Consider the following 10,632-nt stretch of genomic DNA (forward strand, 5'->3'; position numbering starts at 1 on the left):
CTGAATTGACAACTCAGTTGTTAAGGCTTATAAGTATTCTTTACCTCTCCTTGTGTCGAATCAATAAATTTGGGTTTTACTTCCCTCGAAGACTGTTGCGATCCCCTATACTTGTGGGTCATCAGCCTTCAAAGGTCCAACATCTCTCGCCGTTCTCCGGATGCACCTGACACTGATGAGGAAGAAGAGGATGCGGCGTACGAGTCCGATGATGATGATGCCTCCGAGTGATTCCCATGGGACGTGTAGCATCGCGCTTGTCCCCTTTTTGGCGTCTCGATGTCAAAGGGGGAGAAGTGTTCTATTAGGATTCTCGGGGATTTGCATGGTTTGGGCACAAGCATATGTGTTTATCATTCTTATAGTGCTTGTGTTCCCTCTTTATTTGAACTATTTGGTTTGTTTGTGTGCCGTTCAAAACTATGTGCTATGTGGTGTGAGACATTGTTATGGTTTTCGGATTTCTATTTGTTGAGATCAAGGATATTACATTATGTGTGATGCTATATCTCCGTATTATATATCTACACATGGGTATGATTTCTTGCATCCTATCTCAACTTCATATGTGTCAATGTCTTTTGTTAGAGCTCATGTTGGATATCTCTTGTGTTGAGGCACCATACTCCTATGTGTTGTGTATTTGTATTCAAATGCAAATTACTTATATGCACACATGTAGGGGGAGTGCCTCTATGTTTTGCCATCATGCTTGTCTCTATAGTGATTCCTTTGCAAATCCGTATATTGTCATCAAACACCAAAAAGGGGGAGATTGAAAGAACATCTCTCACATTATGTTTTGTGTGTTTGATGTCAATATATGTGATACACTAATGTTTGTTTAAGTGGTACAGGGATTACATAGATATTTATTCATGTGTGTTGGATTTGATCGTCTGTCAAAAGTTATCAGAAAAAGTTGGCCAGGCCGGATAATCCAGGCCGGATATTGTTGAAATATCCGGCCCCCCTGTTTTTGGCTAAGTCTTCGAGGAAAAGCTTCTCTGGCATAGGGCCGGACTTTTGCCCGGATATTGTCCCGGTATTGTACCAGGGCCGGAATATCCGGGCCGGATATTTTGGAAATATCCGCCCCCCCCCCGATTTTGGCTAAGGACTGGAAGAAAAGCTTCTCTGGCATAGGGCCGGATAATGTCACGGTTTTGTTCCGTAGGCCGGATTATCCGGGGGGGCGGATTATCCGGCCCTTACTTAGGCCGGATTATCCGGCCCCCCGGAAGCTGCAACGGCTCATTTTTGAGAGGGGGTATAAATACCCCCTTCTTCTACCTTGGTTGCTTGCTCAATCATTATACAAGAAATCTGCCAAGCCACCTCCATTAGAGCCACCTCAAGAAACACAAGATTTGCAAGATCTCCTTCCTCCCCCAACCAAAGCTCTTGATCTTTGGAGATTCGAAGGAGAAGACACCGATCTACATCCTCACCGAAGCGTTCTTCATTTCCCCCTCTCTTGTTTGAGGGATCTCATGCTAGTGTTCCTATTTGGTTCCCTAGTTGATTTGTTGTTGATGTGTTGTTGTTGATTGTTGTATTGTTACAGATTTGGGAGCCTCCAATTTGGTTGTGGATGTGTGCCCCAAGAACTTTGTAAAGGCCCGGTTTCCGCCTCGAGGAAATCCCTTAGTGGAAGTGGGCTAGGCCTTCGTGGCGTTGCTCACAGGAGATCCGAGTGAAGCCTTCGTGGCTGTTGGTTTGGCTTGCGTAGCAACCACACTCCTCCAAACGTAGACGTACCTTCTTGCAAAGGAAGGGAACTACGGGAATCATCTCCGTGTCATCGCGTGCTCCACTCTCGGTTACCTCTATCCCACTCTATCTCCTATTGCGTAGCTATACCTTGCTTAGTTGATATCCTTGTCATATAGGTAAATTCACTTAGTTGCATATCTAGAGAATTTACCATTTGTGTCAAGCCTAAATTGAAAAAGAACTAAAAATTGGTTAGCACCTATTCACCCCCCCTCTAGGTGCGGCATACGATCCTTTCACCCTCTAGCTCAAGAAAATTAATTAAAAGAATCGTCACTGTATCACAGTTCATCCATTTATCCATTTGATCAAGCAAACCAGACAGATAATTGAAATACACAAACAACCAGAGGTATAGACACTTGCAAATGATCCAGAGGATCATTGCAAGCATCAGCAGATACTTGATCAAGAAAGAGCCTGCACCAGCACAAGATATGGTGATACACAGTCACCAGGATAAGCACCAGACAGGCACAGACAGTAAGTGAGCAAGCAATCAACCAGCAGCTGATGATCATATGATCACCAGAGCTTGCTAGAGCATGCTAAGGCATGCTAGAGTCAATCCTAGCATCAACACATGGACCAGTTAATGAAATAGCCACAGTTAAGCAACAATTGATCACAGATAATCATACAAACAATTTTATAATTGTATCCAGAAGCACATCAGCAAGGAAATGAAGTAGCTAAATAACAGACAAACCTAGCAGAGCTTTACCATGAGCTAAAGCTCAATAAACATATCACAGAGGCACTGGCTCTTGCAAGAATGCAAGGATTCCATATTGTAATCAAGCCAGGAGCCAAGAAATGATCATACATGATAGTCTAGCACCAGCAGCAGTAGCAAGAACCATCTAGCAGACCATGAGCATCATAAAGTGCTCATGAGCTATTGCACATGAGTCACAACAACAGCAACCAGCACAACATAGCAGCAGCAGCTAGTCTAGAACAGCAGCCGTTCCAGGAGGAAGAGCAACCATGGCCTGAGCTTGACCAAGAGATGAAGGAGGAGCTGGATCTGGTGTACTGGCAAGGCCAGCACACCAAGGAGATGGATGCAAGAGCATCCAGAGCAAGGGAGGAGGAAGAACAGGGAAAGAAGAGACGGAGGCGAACATACCTGGGAGCAGGAGCTCGTAGACGCATCCATGGCGGATGCAGCGGCACAGCCAGGCCACAGCAGCGCCAAGCCGCAGCCAGGCCAGGCCACGTCGAGCACCACCACGCCCAGCACCACATCAGCAAGCCGCCGAGCGACACCAGGGAGGTCAGGACCATCCGCCGACACGCATCGCCGGCAAGGACCGCAACCCTAGCACCAGAGAGGGTCGGGGTCGAGCAACCCTGGACGCACGCGTCAGATCGACGCGGATAGATCGACGCGCCGTCACGGTCTGCGTCGATTGCGCACCATGGCGGAGGCCAACACCGCCGGAGTTCGCCGGAATCGGCCGGCGACGGCGACGGCGACACGGGTCGCCAGAGCGCGAGGGGAATTAGGGTTCGTCGAAGCGGCGCAGAGGGGGAGAAGTGGGAGCGACCGCACGGGTCGGTTGGACCGTGCGGGTCTAACCCAACCCACTGGGCTCCACTGACAGGTGGGCCCAGGGGCATTTCTGTCTTTTCAAAAATGCCCATTAAATTGAATCTTTCCAGATTTTTTATAAAATAAATAAAGCTCTAAAAAAAATATATGAAAACCACTCAACACAAAATTCTCTATCATAATAAAATATGAAAAGGAATTTTTGGAGACAAAAGAGATTAAGTCATAATTTGATGAATATTTTAATCATTAAAAATAACCCACCATATTTTTAATGATAAAATAAGTCCATAAATTCTTTGGGACTTTAAAAACACCTTGACAACATTTCAAGGTAGTATTTTACCCTAAATAGAGTATCCCTAAATTATTCTTAGTAATTACCTCTTACATAAAATAATAAGGCATCGGGAAGGGGGGAAACAAACCCTAAAAGCTGAATCATGCATAATTTCTTCTTTAACCATTGCCCTTATCGGACAATGATGCTATTTTTCAGCAGCAGAGGACAAGGGTCAGTCCACACCATCGAACTGCAACACTTTGCAGTCTTCAGGCAAGTTCATCGCTTGCTCATGTCATTTGAGTATATTTACCAAATTACTTGCAAAGTACTATACTTATCACTCTTGCATGAAAAGCAAAAGTACTATTTTCATAACTATGAATATGACTCTGTGGTTGGCAATGGAACCATGGAATGTGTTGACATGGTGGAGGTTCCATTGCAATGGGTTTATATCCATCTAGGATTAAACAACAAATATCGTCCAGTGATTCTTGTGCTGTAAAACTCGTGTTAACCATAAGATCTGGAGTGGGACGGAGTAGTCAATTGTATTTGCACCTCTCGTACATCAACGGATGCGCTTACCGTAGCAGTTGTATCTTGCGGGAGCAACTTGAGGGTGGGGATCCCCGCTAATTCCCCACGGTAATGCGGTCTATGATGGGTTGCATCTACCGGCGAAGGAGTTTATGGTAGTGAGCCTAGAACTGTTGTCGTGGTCGGGGGCCATCCTTAATTGGTATAAGTACATCGGCGAGGACCCAGGGTTGGGGATTGCAACAAAGGGTGGGTGTGCGAGGTAGCGGAGGAATATGATTGGCTAAGACCTTATACCGGGCCTCACACCAAAGGAAGTGTGGACGGGAAAGTTGTCCGGTTGGCACCATGGTTAAGATCTCTTATGGGTAAAGCAACACACCTCTGCAGAGTGTAATGAATCATGACCTGTCACTCCCTGTTCCGGGTTTGGAACTGCGAACGCTGCCGGAAAAGAACTCCATGAAGTTCTAGTAAACCGGTGAAGGCTGACGGACATAGTTCTTCTAAATAAAAGCAACCTCTTGAAGAAATGATTATCAAACCTGCATTGGTATTAGACTTTCTGGTCTGATATCGTAGCTAGTGAATTAAACACCTCTTTTCTATAATGAACTTGTTGAGTACGCTCGTACTCATACCACTCTTAAATCCCCTGTTTAGATTGCCTGAATCATCCTGAGGAGGACACCGACAACCAGGAAGGAGCAGAAGAAATCTGCTATGAAGAGTCAGACCTCTCCGGAGGTGTAGAAGGTGTAGACTATCTTATAGTCTACGGAGCCGGGAACGGTTCCGAGGGAGAACAAGCATAGAGTACCCTACTAGAGGTAGTAACCGAGCAGTGTGAACACTTAGTATTAGGCTGCTCATGTAGAATAAGATGTATGACCTGCTGAGACTATTATATTGTAAGTTAAGTTGTGTTCACCTCTAACCCAGGAGTATTCCTCTTAGGACCCAAGAGGAACTCCGAGATGATATGTATGTATGGTTTGTAATAATAAATGAATGAGTTATGGACCTGCTATGTTCTGTTGTACTACTCTGAGGGATGTAATATTTGTGGATTGGTACTTCGTGGATGTTATATCAACGACTGGCATACTACAACATGCAGGGGTATGCAGGGTCACCACACCTATGCTCACTGATTATAGTATGCGTATTGGATAATTTCATTTCTGTGGAACAGTTCACACTTAATCAGTTTTCTACTTGGGAGGAGATACTTGAACTTGCAAAGTTTAAGAACTAATGTTCTCACTAGAGACTCAAAGTATCTACCTTTTTCTTAAAGTTGCCAAGCCATCTACATCGGTAAATGACCTAATTGTTTAGGCAGATGAGAACGACAAGATTGGAACTCTGCTAATGTTTTGTGTGGTGTGCATTTATTAATATAGTCTACAATTTTTTTTAAACGGTTTATATTCGTTCCCTTTGTAGTTGTTTCTTGTGAACTATATTTTCACAAGGACAAAAGTTTGCATGGTTGTTGTATTTTGTGCACACTATTCCAAATAATGTTTTACATTTTTACACACGAAGGGTGGTTTTGCATGCTGCTTATCTGAGTAAGTATTCTTGCTTAGTCCATCTGATAACATGATGAAATTGCCCTCATTGTTAACACTTTATCGCCGAACTGAATTTTATCACATGAGGTGCAAATTTAGTGGCTTTATTTCTGTACCTGCGATAAGGATATATCATATACAACTAGATTTAGATGTGCGCCTTGGCGCACGACCCCGTAGAATTCATATTGATCTACATTTTATATAACGGTGATAAAAAATTAAGTGAGAAAATGGTAATATATTTTTTTAGTTTTTCTTTCAAGGAAACGCAAGAGAATTTTCGTTCGATTTCATTGAATAGGAAGACGACATCAGGGGAACACACACGACACACACATACACGATCATCCTCACCAAGCAAATACAACTTGGTAAAGAGGTGCCCTCGACTATAGACCATAACAACAATAGGCTCTTGCTCGCATGCACGGCGTCCTCCACCAACGGAGGATGGGTGGAAGGATATTGGATCGCGGGGTGCACGGTCGTGGCCCGTCCAGCCCAGGTCGGGCCGGAGCGTTGCCGCCAACCTCTCGCGCAGCTGGCACCGCGCCACAACGCCTTCCAACGCTCTGAATCACCGCTGCCACTCCGCCTCGTTGAGGTCGCGCGACCCAGAAGGCGATGCTTCTTCTCACGAAGGAGCCCTGCCAGGGTGCGCGCACGCCCTCACCTCCTTTGGCGGTCGGGCGACACCAGTACCGGCGGCCAGGGATGCTAGTTGAGCCTTGCATATAGATATGTTCTGGATATACCCTAAATAAAGAAGATGAGAAACATCAAACGTTGGTAAAAAAGAAGCAAGAATCCTAGGGAAATAACATGAAGAGCATAGAAACTTACTGTGGTTTTGTTTCTCTGCACTTGCACTGCGATGAGACATGATCTTTCAACAGCTGTAACCACCAAATGTAACATTCGGCATCCCTAGACTGGGTTTAGCACCTGAAAATTCAAAACAGAGCCACAACATAGAAAAGAATAGAAGGTTAATTCAAGAACCCAATTATGAAGGATGCACATAAATAAGCACTAAAACATAGGATAGTTGCCTATTTTTTTTTGTCTTACTGTAATGCTTAATTTATTTGCATCAACAAACTTAGTAAGTTCAGTCTAGAAGGATAAATAGCAGAAACATTCTAACTACAGGACACAACACCTTATATAATGCCCACACCTAAGATGGAAGGAAAAAATTGGTTGGGAAGGAAGAAATCAAAGGAAAAAACATTACCAGACAACTGTTGTACATCCCAACAAAATACAAAATTCAGTACCAAGAATTACATTTTGTAATAGAAATACAAATTCAGTCTTAAGAAACGATATAGAAAACTACAATGGTCTAGCAGATTCAAGATGTGCTTCCACCATTATTAGAAACTTCAAATATAGATCGGTACAATGCATCAACCGCCAACCAAAAAGTATATATGTTCACCGAGAACTTCAAGTTTGGTATATAGAGGTTTATCTAACCAGCCGACTCACAAATAGATTATTACTTTCTTCTTTACCTGTGGTAATATCCATAAGCAATATCAAGCATATCGCACACATCCATCAGAGCTCAAAGTCGGATCACACACAAAAAATCAAAGGAGAGTAAATGAGAGAATGGGCAGACCACCATTACACCCTCAGATCCAATGCAACAATATTGGTGGATTGAGAAGGCCATCACCAATAACATCATATGATTCTGGATCAACCAATTTAAAGGAACCTAGAAATCAAAGAAATTCACGAATTTGGATTTATGACCTGTGAGAACAAAATCAAGACAACACATGAATCTTGTTGAAGGAGAGATGACTACTGGCCTATGATATGCAACTGAACTGATGGTTTTGAACATAATAAAACCATTATACTTAATGCATACCTTCCGTTTTCACCATATCTCAATCTGAGAAAGTGAGGTGAGGCACATGGCATGATGGAATCTCAGCTGTGGCAGTAGCCCGTCCACATGACTGGTTTTTTAAACCTTGCCAGCTGCACCAATGAGCTAAAATGATACGCAAGGTAGGCATTACCAACTTAACAGAGGAGAAAACAACAGTTCAAAGCATAATAGCACATCAACGGAGAGACGCATACACACATAATTTAGCCTAGAAAAAGTTGCAATGGTAACACGGTAAAATTTAGACTGGCATGCATCAAAGATCACAAAAAGAATGTTCATTTAGTATTATCCAACTATTAGTGATCTATTGATAAGTATAGCCATTGTTCTCCGCTAGAACGATAGCTTGATTTACTTCCTACTGAGGCTAAATTTCAGAAAAAAAATCTAAACAAAGTTAGAACGACAATATCTTGGTACCTCGCTTTAATTTCCACTAAAATGAAATGCAGAAACAGTAAAAACAAAACAAAATAATCTGTTTGGATAGGCCATAGAAGATTGAAACAATCTGTTTAGATACCGTGGAACTAACCTGGGAAGACCCTTTACTATGAAATCGTTGTCTTGCAAAAAGCAGCTGGGTGCAGGGACATCATCAACCGCAGCCACGAACATGGTAGTAGGGATTTTGACAGTCTTCATCAAGACGCTAGAGCCAAATCAGAGAACCAGCAAGGCTGGCGGAAGAAACTGGGAAGCATGATACTTTGGAAATAAATATTGAACATAAATTGAAGCAACAGCTGATAGATAATTCAGACACATGAAGCTACAAAAACAATGTTAGAAATTTGGATTGTAGATAACTCCATGTGAAAATAGATTATTAGCTGGATACATACAACTCTATAAAGTCCAGGTTAGGAATCTGAATTATTTATGAGCTATGTGAACTTTGGATAAAAGGAAAACCCAGCAGTCGACAGTTGTTCCGATCTAATGTCTATAATTATAGCCGACATGTAGGAAATAACAGACACAACATGTGTCCAGCCTTTTGTGTAGGCATATGAGTAGCACAAAAGACAAAAGAATGTAATACAATAAATTTCAGCTGAATATGTTATCACCAATAGCAAGGGACCAAGCAAGGCTAAGCACGTAAAGAAAGCCAGTAGAGAATTTTTATGTTTTACAATAAATTTCAGCTGAATATGTTATCAGCTTCTTGGAATTTAGATATGTAGCAGAGTATGTTTCGAGAGACTATAAATCTGCTCCTAGATATTTCACTGTGGTTCAGGTCTGATACATTTGCTCTCTTTTAGAACATATGATTTACAGCAACCAGAGGTACAACTCAAAACAAAACAATAGTTCTACATTTTATTTGCTAGCGAATGCAAGCACCGCGAGAAACCTGTGAAGTTCTCGGCCTGAACCGGAACGCTGACTCAACAACACTGGCGAGACCCGAAGAACTATTTGGTAAAAGTAAATCTGTAGCCAGTGCTGCTAAAAGAAAGAAGAAAAGGAGTAGGCTGGCCTTGATTTCTTGGATAGCTGGGTAGCTCGATCTTAATCTAGGAAAGGGTGAATTAGTACGATGCAACATATTCGCACAGACAGACAGAGGGGGCGAGCTGTAGGTGAAACAGGTAGAATCATGACAAAGCACTAAAATGAATATATTAGCACCTAGAGCTCATATTCAAGTGGAAGTTGTGTCGGCCTTTCCTATCAGAACAACCATAAGTTCCCGTCCTTAAACATTCATCAAGATTTAACTATTATTTAAAATTGAAAAATTAATTCCGGTTTTGGCTGCCCACCACATTATCATCTGAAAGGTCTAAAAATTGCACAAATGTAGAGAATATAAAAAGAGGATGAATACCATAATTTCACATATTTTCATTATATTCCCTTGGCCAAAAACGGTTTACATAGCAGCTGAATTGGCGAAGTGTCTAGCAAACAAAAGCTGCAGATCACAGAAAGATATTGGAATTAAAGAAAGATGATAATTACTTCAATAGGCCAGTACACAAAAACTTCTGATCTTATCACCACCCTCGTTGTCGAAAACCTTTGTAAGTCACAGGAACACGTACCTTTTTTCTCAAACTTTCTTGTTCCTGATGCCTACATGAGTCAAACCAAAAGAAGTACACGATCATTGTTAGTGAACAGAGATGTGAGTACAGAGCGACAACTCATATGAAATGTATCTCCTTAACATTCGGGTACATTGATTGCAAGAATGCAAAAAGCAAGATGGAGCATAAATTATACGTACACTAATCTTAGCTAGGATTTACATCAAACACCTTCTAAACATAGAGAAGATGGATCTGCACAATAAAATATAAGATGTTTCAGTGGAGGAGTTTGGCTGCACTTTCAGCCTGAAGGAGGGAGAGGAGCAGCAGCGGCAACCAACTCACCTGTCGGAGATGCCACACTCCTCATGCTGATGGAGGCAGTGCTCCTCCCTGCGAATAATGGTTTCTGAGAGAGAAAAAGTACTCAATACTGACAATTAAGTAAAGATAAAAGGGGAATACATGAAATCCTAACCAGCACAAGGATCTGAAGCGGCTCACCTGCTGATGGCATCAACATGGTCTTCCCAGCGAGCAGCACGGATGGTGGCAGCCTGAAATCGCCCCGTTCACCTCCAGAATGGGCAGAGCTCCAGGAGTCCCTTGTGCTTAGGCCGGCGGTGCGTCGCTCCTGCTGGATGGAGGTCGCCTGGTGAGGCGGAGCGGCGGGGAGGTGAGGCGTGGGAGGAGGGCGGCCGGCCACGGAGGCGGAGCGGCGCCGCCAAAAGCCTCCACCGCCGCATCTAGCCGTCGCTGCCGCATCCATCCGCCCTGGCTCGGGTGCGCGTTCTCCGCCGCCGCTGCCATTGGAAGAAGATTGGGGAGGATGAGCGGGAGGATTGGAGGAGGAGGCGCTGCAGGGGATTGTGGAGGAGGAGGGGGCGACGGGATTGGGAGCTGGCGGCGGAGGCGGCGATGGGAGGGGC

The 10,632-nt window shown here is 43.4% G+C and overlaps 1 long non-coding RNA gene across 2 annotated transcripts; it reads right to left on the bottom strand.

Moving 5' to 3' along the window:
• Positions 1 to 8,203: 8,203 nt before the first annotated feature.
• On the bottom strand, positions 8,204 to 10,336 carry LOC124677640. Of its 2 annotated transcripts, XR_006994156.1 has the most exons (5): positions 10,208 to 10,336; positions 10,049 to 10,112; positions 9,901 to 9,955; positions 9,716 to 9,746; positions 8,204 to 9,585 (listed from the first exon to the last, which is right to left on the bottom strand). It is a non-coding gene; the product is annotated as an uncharacterized LOC124677640 (long non-coding RNA). The 2 variants fall into 2 exon arrangements; XR_006994157.1 differs by having other exon boundaries at positions 8,204 to 9,746.
• Between the last annotated feature and the right edge of the window lie 296 nt (positions 10,337 to 10,632).

This window comes from Lolium rigidum, chromosome 7 (genome assembly GCF_022539505.1).
Source record: "Lolium rigidum isolate FL_2022 chromosome 7, APGP_CSIRO_Lrig_0.1, whole genome shotgun sequence".
NCBI lineage: Eukaryota > Viridiplantae > Streptophyta > Magnoliopsida > Poales > Poaceae > Lolium > Lolium rigidum.